We start from the raw sequence: 10,468 nt of genomic DNA on the forward strand, positions 1-10,468 counted from the left end.
TATTCTCCTCCCTCCTGTTCCTCCCCATCATACTTAATCCAGCCTTCCTTACTACTATTTATGTTTGTTGGGTGGGGTTTTTTTTAGGAATCTGCACTGGTCCTGATTGTACAATAATTGTCATTCAATTGTTATATAACATATATGACATATAAGGCAAATGTAATAAGACCAACATAAAGCTACCGACTTCGCCTAATGAGGCTTTTGAAGTAGATCAGGGTTGGTGGTGCTCCCAGACATTAGTTCAAAAAACAAACTGGTAAGGGATTGTTTTGCAAAGAAGCAAAAGAGAAGAGGACTATAATGTCTCTCAGGGGCACACTTAATTTCTATAAATTGATAGAAAAATGAAAAAAATTAGATGAGAGATTGTAGTTTATATGTAGAATTAGATAAAACTTAATTTTTAATGGTATTAACAGACGAAAAAATAGTAAAATTATAGCTGTGTGTCAGCAGTATAAATTAAAACAAGTATTAAACAAAATTGTAGTGACGATGAAGTGAAGTGTGACTCACTTATGTAAAGAGGGTGACAGGAAGATAACTGTAAACCCACTGATTTGTAAGCGAGTATTTAATGTTAGACGTTTGTCAGAAGCAAAAATATAATGTTCCTGTTATCTCTATGAAATTATGATAGTAAATACACTTGTATAATCATAAAAGAGATAATAGGAAACCGGCTTGTATGGATCTGGACTCCTATAAATAGGGTCAGCTGGGGTAAATGCATGAGAAGATTAATTAGGATGAAATATGCTGATCAGCGGAGGGTATATTCCTTAATGCTACAGTACCCGGTATTCCCAGAGGGTCACCCTTTCTGGTACTGACCAGGCCCAATGCTGCTTGGCTTCCAAGATCAGGCGAGATCGGGCATGTCCAGCATGGTATGACTGTAGGAAGTCAAGAAAATACCTATCAGCATAGGCAGTGGCCGATATTGAGTCCAATTAATAAAATATGGTCCGAAGGCTAAACATTGGTGTGGGAAAAGGTGACAGTAATACACCTGCGCTGTATAATACAAAGCATGTGGACTAGAAAATTCCAGCACACGGATTGCGTGGACGGTCAACCATAAATCAATGGTTAGCCAAGAGTTGCTGACAGGTACAGTAATAATCACTTAGTGAGTATAATGCAAAAAAGAGGCTAATTCATAACCGCAACTCATAATTTTGCATAGAAAATTAGTATGATGACTAACAAAAATTCATATGGATTACAGTGCAAGAGCTGCCAAGGCAGCTATCCAATGGTTCTATAATTTCACATAGAATAGTACAACGGCTGATCATATAGAATACAGTGCAATGACTGATTAGAATTCACGTAGATACAATAAATTGCAAGAGCGACTGTACATTTATTGCTAGAAGACGCCTTGGTATTACACTGATTATCTTATAAATAAATATTAGCAAAAAATGTGTGTTGACCCATATATTCATATAAAACAAGTAATCAATAATCCAGCAAATAAAGAGCAATTGTAGGTGTATTAAGTAAACACAGCTCGCCTGCAGTAGGAATGCAGAAAATCAAATGGTTACCACACTGATTGAGATTTGATACATTTGATAAGGGGCTAATACATGCTTCCCTGTATAGAGTAAGTATCACAAATATAAATAAAAATTGATTAATTAATTGTGTATACAAGGAATTGATTAGTAGTTGATAAGTGGTTTCCCTGCACTTGGTAAATGCTCTGTATGTAAGCCGTTGCCTTGGAAACCAAGATACATGTGTTAAACCCTGCACAGTCGTTGCTGGGGAGATAGATCTATCTATTAATTGGTTAACACTTGGAAAATGGTTTCCCTGCACTTGGTAATTGTCTTGTATATAAGCTGTTACCATGGAAACCAATAGACAGGTGTTGTACCCTGCACAGTAGTTGCAAGGGAACCGGGCCTATATGATGCCTTTGGAGCAGTGTGAACCTTTCCTATGTTCCAGTGATGGATACACAGGGAGGTAATGTAACCAGGGAGCTGATTCCACTACATGGAGCGGTCAAATACTTGCTGCGATGCCGGAGAGGAGTCTGTCCGCCGGAGCCCTGTCACGGAGGTCCCGGAAGTCGGGTGCCGGACCGAAAGTGACGCGCGTTTCGCTGGGAGGAGCTTGTTCACACGATCGTCTGATCTGTGAGCCCTCCATGTGTGTCACTTAACAGGAGCTTTAGCCAATAAGCTTGTAAGGAAGGATGATGGACATATTGGAGAGCCAATCTTTGAACAGCAGCGGGGAAACCCGAGATTGAATGGTAAAAGCACTGTGGCTACTGATCTCATTAAGAAAATTGCAAACAGGCTGTCACTTAGCTGGATAGTACCTTAGAATAATGTTGCTATATTGCTATTAAAGATATGGAAAGTAGCATATGAGAGCACCTAAATAGATAAACACTGATATGTGTACATATGTGTGAAATAAGAAAGCAGCTGAACATAAAATATACTAAGGATCTGGAAAGGAATACATCTTAAGAAATTATTGTTTAATGCAGAGTGCTTGCTGAGAATTTATTGAACGAACTTTGATCAAAGAGATGGGTAGGAGTAATTAGTGTGATGATTAATGGTGACAATGATGTGAAGAAAACAGGTGAAAATAGGAGGGAGTGTGAATAAGACATGATTGTGAGGGGAAAGGGATGTGATTTCTGAGTGTGGAAAAAGCTGAACCTGAAACCTGACAAGAGACTGAAGTGATGTGGGATGATTGGGATTATATTGTTAATGTAGTGTGAATAAGTGTGCCTTGAAAAGTGGTGGATGAATTTAGATAAGGAAAAGTTGGTGATAGTAAAAAAGTTAAAAAGTTAAAATAGTAAATTAATACAATAAAATGAATGTGAAAATAAAAAAATGAAAAAAAAATGAAAATGAAAAAAATTATAGTAATGGAAAAATAATAATAACAAAAGTGAAAGTGATGATAATAATGAAATAAAAATAGATAAGAATGAAAAAGTGGAGCGGGGGAAATAAGAGAGGGGAATAGGTGGGGGCCAGGTATTGGAGATGAAGACTTATGTGAAAGTGAATATATATGAATTTTGGGAGGAGAAATGATAATAAAACCAAGAGTGGAAAGTGGGCGTGGATAGAGAAAAGTTACAGGTGAAAATTAATGTGAAGGAAACAAGATATGAAGTGAAAAGAATGGAATGGTAGTGAAGAGAAGGGGCTGTGGTGTAAGTGGAAGTGATAGTACCGTTCCCTATGTCAACTAATTAGGCAGTATCACTATAGGAATTGTTGTGTGAAACAACTGAAAACATTTTTTGAAAACCTTTAAGGAGGAATTCTATGAAGATTGTGTGGATTACTCTAAAAAGACGCTGTAATTAATGTATTCATTGAGACCATTGGGGGCTATTGTACCAAGTTTAAAGGTCCATTCGCTTTCTTTCTTTAACAATGCTCTTGTGATGTTACCGCCCCTAATACCCAATTTGATCTGCTGAAGACCAAAGATTTTGAGTTCCTTAGGTGAGCCTGCATGGTATTGGAGAAAGTGTTTTGCCACTGTAGTTAATTGTTTAAATTTTTGTTGGTCTGTTTTGGCATTTCTGACTGATCCAATATGTTCAAGAGCCCTTTGCTTCAGCATGCGGGTGGTCATACCCACATATTTTTTATCACATGGGCAGGTGAGGCAGTAGACCACATTTGTACTCTTACAATTGAAAAAATTCGTGATTTTTATTTTATTATTGAATTTATCAACTATTTCTGGGCTTCTAGAGATGTGAGTACAAGCCTTACATTCTCCACAGGGATAAGTCTCTGTGATGGTGGGATTCCTTGTGGGTTGTGATGTATAATGGCTCTGAACTAAGTGATCTGCCAGGTTTGGCGAGCGTTTCCAGCTCATGTCAATTGTGTCCTTTAATCTCATCGCTAAGTCATTGTCCGATAGTAGTACTGGCCAATGCCTTTGAAGGATTCCTTTGATATCTCTCCACTCTTCACAGAATGTGCCCACGAATCTTAGGACATTGTCCTCTTTATCCGGAGGTTTGTCGTGAAATAATAGTGTCTCTCTTGGGGTTTCTTGAAGAGATAATTTGGATTTCTTGATGAGTCTTGAGCTGTACCCTCGTTCTTTAAGTCTCTTAGTCAGATCTTTGCATTTCTCCTGGTAGACTTCTTTACTAGAGCAGTTCCTTTTTAGTCGTAAAAATTCACCTTTAGGGATATTTTGAATAGTGGGTGGAAAGTGGGAACTTTGTTGATGAAGGAGGGTGTTTGTGGCCGTTTTCTTTCTGTATAGTTCAGTAGAAAGCATGTTGTCTTTTCCTTTGTATATCCTCAGGTCGAGGAAAGAAATGCTTTCCGTACTTTGTTCATGTGTAAACCTGAGATTCAAGTTGTTAAAGTACAGGAACAGTAGGAATTGGGAAAGTTCTTCTTGTGACCCTTCCCAAATCATGAGAATATCGTCGATATAACGAGTCCAAAGAATGATGTATTGTGTGAAGTGATCTTGATCTTCATGTATAATCCCAATCAATATAATCCCAATCATCCCACATCACTTCAGTCTCTTGTCAGGTTTCAGGTTCAGCTTTTTCCACACTCAGAAATCACATCCCTTTCCCCTCACAATCATGTCTTATTCACACTCCCTCCTATTTTCACCTGTTTTCTTCACATCATTGTCACCATTAATCATCACACTAATTACTCCTACCCATCTCTTTGATCAAAGTTCGTTCAATAAATTCTCAGCAAGCACTCTGCATTAAACAATAATTTCTTAAGATGTATTCCTTTCCAGATCCTTAGTATATTTTATGTTCAGCTGCTTTCTTATTTCACACATATGTACACATATCAGTGTTTATCTATTTAGGTGCTCTCATATGCTACTTTCCATATCTTTAATAGCAATATAGCAACATTATTCTAAGGTACTATCCAGCTAAGTGACAGCCTGTTTGCAATTTTCTTAATGAGATCAGTAGCCACAGTGCTTTTACCATTCAATCTCGGGTTTCCCCGCTGCTGTTCAAAGATTGGCTCTCCAATATGTCCATCATCCTTCCTTACAAGCTTATTGGCTAAAGCTCCTGTTAAGTGACACACATGGAGGGCTCACAGATCAGACGATCGTGTGAACAAGCTCCTCCCAGCGAAACGCGCGTCACTTCCGGTCCGGCACCCGACTTCCGGGACCTCCGTGACAGGGCTCCGGCGGACGGACTCCTTTCCGGCATCGCAGCAAGTATTTGACCGCTCCATGTAGTGGAATCAGCTCCCTGGTTACATTACCTCCCTGTGTATCCATCACTGGAACATAGGAAAGGTTCACACTGCTCCAAAGGCATCATATAGGTCCGGTTCCCTTGCAACTACTGTGCAGGGTACAACACCTGTCTATTGGTTTCCATGGTAACAGCTTATATACAGGACAATTACCAAGTGCAGGGAAACCATTTTCCAAGTGTTAACCAATTAATAGATAGATCTATCGCCCCAGCAACGACTGTGCAGGTTTTAACACATGTATCTTGGTTTCCAAGGCAACGGCTTACATACAGAGCATTTACCAAGTGCAAGGAAACCACTTATCAACTACTAATCAATTCCTTGTATACACAATTAATTATTTATATTTGTGATACTTACTCTATACAGGGAAGCATGTATTAGCCCCTTATCAAATGTATCAAATCTCAATCAGTGTGGTAACCATTTGATTTTCTGCATTCCTACTGCAGGCGAGCTGTGTTTACTTAATACACCTACAATTGCTCTTTATTTGCTGGATTATTGATTACTTGTTTTATATGAATATATGGGTCAGCACACATTTTTCGCTAATATTTATTTATAAGATAATCAGTGTAATACCAAGGCGTCTTCTAGCAATAAATGTACAGTCGCTCTTGCAATTTATTGTATCTACGTGAATTCTAATCAGTCATTGCACTGTATTCTATATGATCAGCCGTTGTACTATTCTATGTGAAATTATAGAACCATTGGATAGCTGCCTTGGCAGCTCTTGCACTGTAATCCATATGAATTTTTGTTAGTCATCATACTAATTTTCTATGCAAAATTATGAGTTGCGGTTATGAATTAGCCTCTTTTTTGCATTATACTCACTAAATGATTATTACTGTACCTGTCAGCAACTCTTGGCTAACCATTGATTTATGGTTGACCGTCCAGGCAATCCGTGTGCTGGAATTTTCTAGTCCACATGCTTTGTATTATACAGCGCAGGTGTATTACTGTCACCTTTTCCCACACCAATGTTTAGCCTTCGGACCATATTTTATTAATTGGCCTCAATATCGGCCACTGCCTATGCTGATAGGTATTTTCTTGACTTCCTACAGTCATACCATGCTGGACATGCCCGATCTCGCCTGATCTTGGAAGCCAAGCAGCATTGGGCCTGGTCAGTACCAGAAAGGGTGACCCTCTGGGAATACCGGGTACTGTAGCATTAAGGAATATACCCTCCGCTGATCAGCATATTTCATCCTAATTAATCTTCTCAAGCATTTACCCCAGCTGACCCTATTTATAGGAGTCCAGATCCATACAAGCCGGTTTCCTATTATCTCTTTTATGATTATACAAGTGTATTTACTATCATAATTTCATAGAGATAACAGGAACATTATATTTTTGCTTCTGACAAACGTCTAACATTAAATACTCGCTTACAAATCAGTGGGTTTACAGTTATCTCCCTGTCACCCTCTTTACATAAGTGAGTCACACTTCACTTCATCGTCACTACAATTTTGTTTAATACTTGTTTTAATTTATACTGCTGACACACAGCTATAATTTTACTATTTTTTCGTCTGTTAATACCATTAAAAGTTAAGTTTTATCTAATTCTACATATAAACTACAATCTCTCATCTAATTTTTTTCATTTTTCTATCAATTTATAGAAATTAAGTGTGCCCCTGAGAGACATTATAGTCCTCTTCTCTTTTGCTTCTTTGCAAAACTGTTATGCACACCAGTGCCTGCAGGAAAGTACTGGTGTCAGAACTGTTATGCACTCCAGTGTCTGCAGGAATGTACTGGTGTTTGAACTGTTATGCAAAACAAATGGACTCACAGACAAACTGGGGAATATGACATAACGTACACAGAAGGTAATAGGGTAACAAAATACACACAAAGTGAACAGAGAAGCCCAGAGGCTAAGGAACTGGGTATCTCCCTTGTATTAGAACTGCACAGATGGAAAAAGCAAGATGTTGTGTTTTAATACGTAGAGAACCCGAAATGCTGTTGCTAAGGGCAACAGCAAAACCCTAAAGGGTTACCAACGGGTGTGGCAGTAAACTCCTTGGTCAGAGATGGAATGATAGACACAAGGAGAGTCTCCACAATCCTATTTCTCACTTGCAGTGCACAGGTTTTAGCTTACTGCCACTAAACTGACCCCTGACACCTAGCACAGTGAGACAGGATTAGACAGGCAAGTCTTAGAATACAGCCGCAAACTTGCTAAGTTCACAGAGTAGTAACAGAACCCCAGCAAGCTAAACGACTGACTCCAGTCTTACTGCTAGGTCTGGATTGGCAGAGTGTAATACCAAATCCCCAGGCCTATTTGCAGTAAGCAACAAACAAATACAAAGCTACACAGTACTGGCTAACTTTCATGAACTGACTAACCAACAAAGATTCAGCAGCATCTGCTTACCCTGAAAAGAGGCCTTATAAAGCAGGTGCTGTCCACGCCCCACTCAGACCTCACAGACTGTGAGCACAAAAACCAGCACCGGATCCCCTGCCGTGCACAGAGCCTATAACCACTGCACAGCAAAAGACCCGAACCGGAGTATCAGCTGCGCTCAGGTTACTCCACTAGCACTTGTCTCCCGGTTGCCATGACGACGTGGCAGCACAGGGCAGGAGACCCTAACAGTACCCCCCCTCTGACGAGGGGTCAAAGAACCCCTACCACCGGGTTTATCGGGGAACTGCGAGAAGAAAGAGCGTATCCGTCTGGGGGCATGAAGATCACAACTGCGCACCCACGACCGCTCCTCCGGGCCATACCCCTTCCAGTGCACCAAAAATGACAGCCGACCCCGAACCACCTTGGAGTCAAGAATCCTTTCAACAACAAACTCCCTCTGGCCACGTATCAGAAGAGGGGAAGGTCTTCCACTGGAAGAAGGATTACTAATCGCCCGTTTTAAAAGGGAACAATGAAATGTTTTATTGATACCCAAAGAACGGGGCAGATCTAACTGAAATGCCACCGGATTGATAACCCTGGTGATCTTATAAGGGCCGATGAACCGGGGCCCTAACTTATGAGATGGCTGTCTCAACTTCAAATTCTTGGTAGACAACCAGACGAAGTCTCCTAATTTGAAGCTGCAGGGTCTTTTCCGCTTATCAAAAACCCTTTTGGTCACTAATGACACAGACACAAGGGCTTTCTTCACTTTCCGCCAAATACCTCTAAGGACCGAAACCACAGAGGAACCACCAGGCGTGGAGTCCAGGGGGTCAAAAGAATTGGCCTTAGGATGATGCCCATACACACAAAGGAAGGGAGAGATCCCTGTAGCAGAGTGAGCCGCGTTGTTATAGGCAAACTCCGCCATGGACAGATGAGCAACCCAGTCAGTCTGACACTTGGAGACATAACACCTGAGGAACTGCTCCAAGGACTGGTTCACCCTTTCAGTCTGCCCATTAGACTGCGGGTGGTAGCCTGACGACAAGCTGACAGAAATCTGGAGATCGGAACAAAATGCCCTCCAGAATTTGGCCACAAACTGGGATCCGCGGTCAGAGACCACATCAAGTGGCAACCCGTGGAGACGCACAACATGCAGCATAAATAATTCAGACAGGCGTCTGGCTGATGGCAGCCCAACCAGTGGAACGAAGTGCGCCATCTTCGAAAACCTGTCAACGACAACCCAGATGGCTGTCATCCCCGAGGATTTGGGCAAGTCCACCACAAAATCCATTGAAATGTGGGTCCATGGCTTAGATGGGATAGAGAGTGGATGTAATGGGCCAACAGGAACCCCTCTAGGAGTCTTATTTCGGGCACAGATGTCACATGCCCGAACCCACTGATCCACATCCTTAGCCACCGAGGGCCACCACACCGCCCTAGATAGCAACTCCCGAGTTCTGGCAATACCCGGGTGACCTGCCGACTTCTTGGCATGGAATTCCAGGAACACTCGCTGTCTTAACCTAGGAGGCACAAACAAAAGACCTACCGGAAGGTCTGGAGGAGCCTGCTCCTGTGCTCTAAGGACTAATGATAAGAGGTCCTGGGTAATGCCCACTTTAATACATGATGGGGAAACAATGGGCAACGGCTCCTCGGTGGTCTCCTGGATTGGAGCAAAACTCCGCGAGAGCGCATCAGCCTTGATGTTTTTTGACCCAGGGCGATATGTTATCAAAAAATTAAAGCGAGCAAAAAACAAAGCCCATCGTGCCTGCCTGGCATTGAGACGCTTCGCTGACTCTAAATATGCCAGATTCTTATGGTCAGTGAGAATTGAGACCACAAACTTAGCCCCCTCAAGCCAGTGTCTCCACTCCTCGAGTGCATCCTTAATAGCCAACAATTCCCGGTTACCCACGTCATAATTCATCTCGGCAGGCGAAAATTTACGGGAAAAGTAAGCACAGGGATGAAGGCGATTATCAGACACTCCCATCTGAGAAAGCACTGCCCCAATACCCATCTCAGAGGCATCCACCTCCACCACAAAAGGACGCTCTGGATCTGGGTGTCGCAGCACCTTGGCCGAAACAAATGCCCTTTTGAGACGGGCAAAAGCCGCTTTAGCCTCACAAGACCAGTGAGCAACATCCGCCCCTTTCTTAGTGAGTGCCACCAAGGGCGCCACTATAGACGAAAATCCAGCGATAAATCGTCTATAAAAATTCGCAAAGCCCAGGAAACGCTGAAGCGCCTTCAAACTAGTGGGCTGCACCCAATCCAGGACTGCCTGTACCTTGGAACCCTCCATTTGGAAACCTTCTGGGGAGATAATATATCCTAGAAATGCGATTTGCTGAACTTCAAATTCGCACTTCTCCAGCTTCGCCCCAAGCCGGTGGTCTCTGAGTTTCTGGAGGACTAAGCGTACATGCTTCCGATGTTCCTCCAGGGAATGGGAGAAGATTAGGATGTCATCTAAGTATACAACTAAGAATCTATCCAAATATTCCCTGAGCACATCATTCATGAAATCCTGGAAGACTGCCGGGGCATTACAGAGCCCAAAAGGCATCACCAAATATTCATAATGCCCTGAGTGGGTATTAAAGGCAGTCTTCCACTCATCCCCCTCTCTTATTCGGATTAGATTGTACGCACCGCGTAGGTCAATCTTAGAAAAAATGGTGGCAGTACGAAGCTGGTCAAACAAGACCGAAATGAGAGGCAGTGGGTATGAGTTTTTAATCGTGAT

General features: G+C 41.9%; 2 pseudogenes; one reads left to right on the plus strand and one right to left on the minus strand.

Moving 5' to 3' along the window:
* Positions 1 to 791: 791 nt before the first annotated feature.
* On the minus strand, positions 792 to 910 carry LOC134930739 (5S ribosomal RNA; annotated as a pseudogene).
* A 5,455-nt stretch (positions 911 to 6,365) lies between these two features.
* On the plus strand, positions 6,366 to 6,484 carry LOC134930740 (5S ribosomal RNA; annotated as a pseudogene).
* Positions 6,485 to 10,468: the final 3,984 nt, after the last annotated feature.

Source organism: Pseudophryne corroboree, chromosome 5 (genome assembly GCF_028390025.1).
Source record: "Pseudophryne corroboree isolate aPseCor3 chromosome 5, aPseCor3.hap2, whole genome shotgun sequence".
Classification (NCBI taxonomy): Eukaryota; Metazoa; Chordata; class Amphibia; order Anura; family Myobatrachidae; genus Pseudophryne; species Pseudophryne corroboree.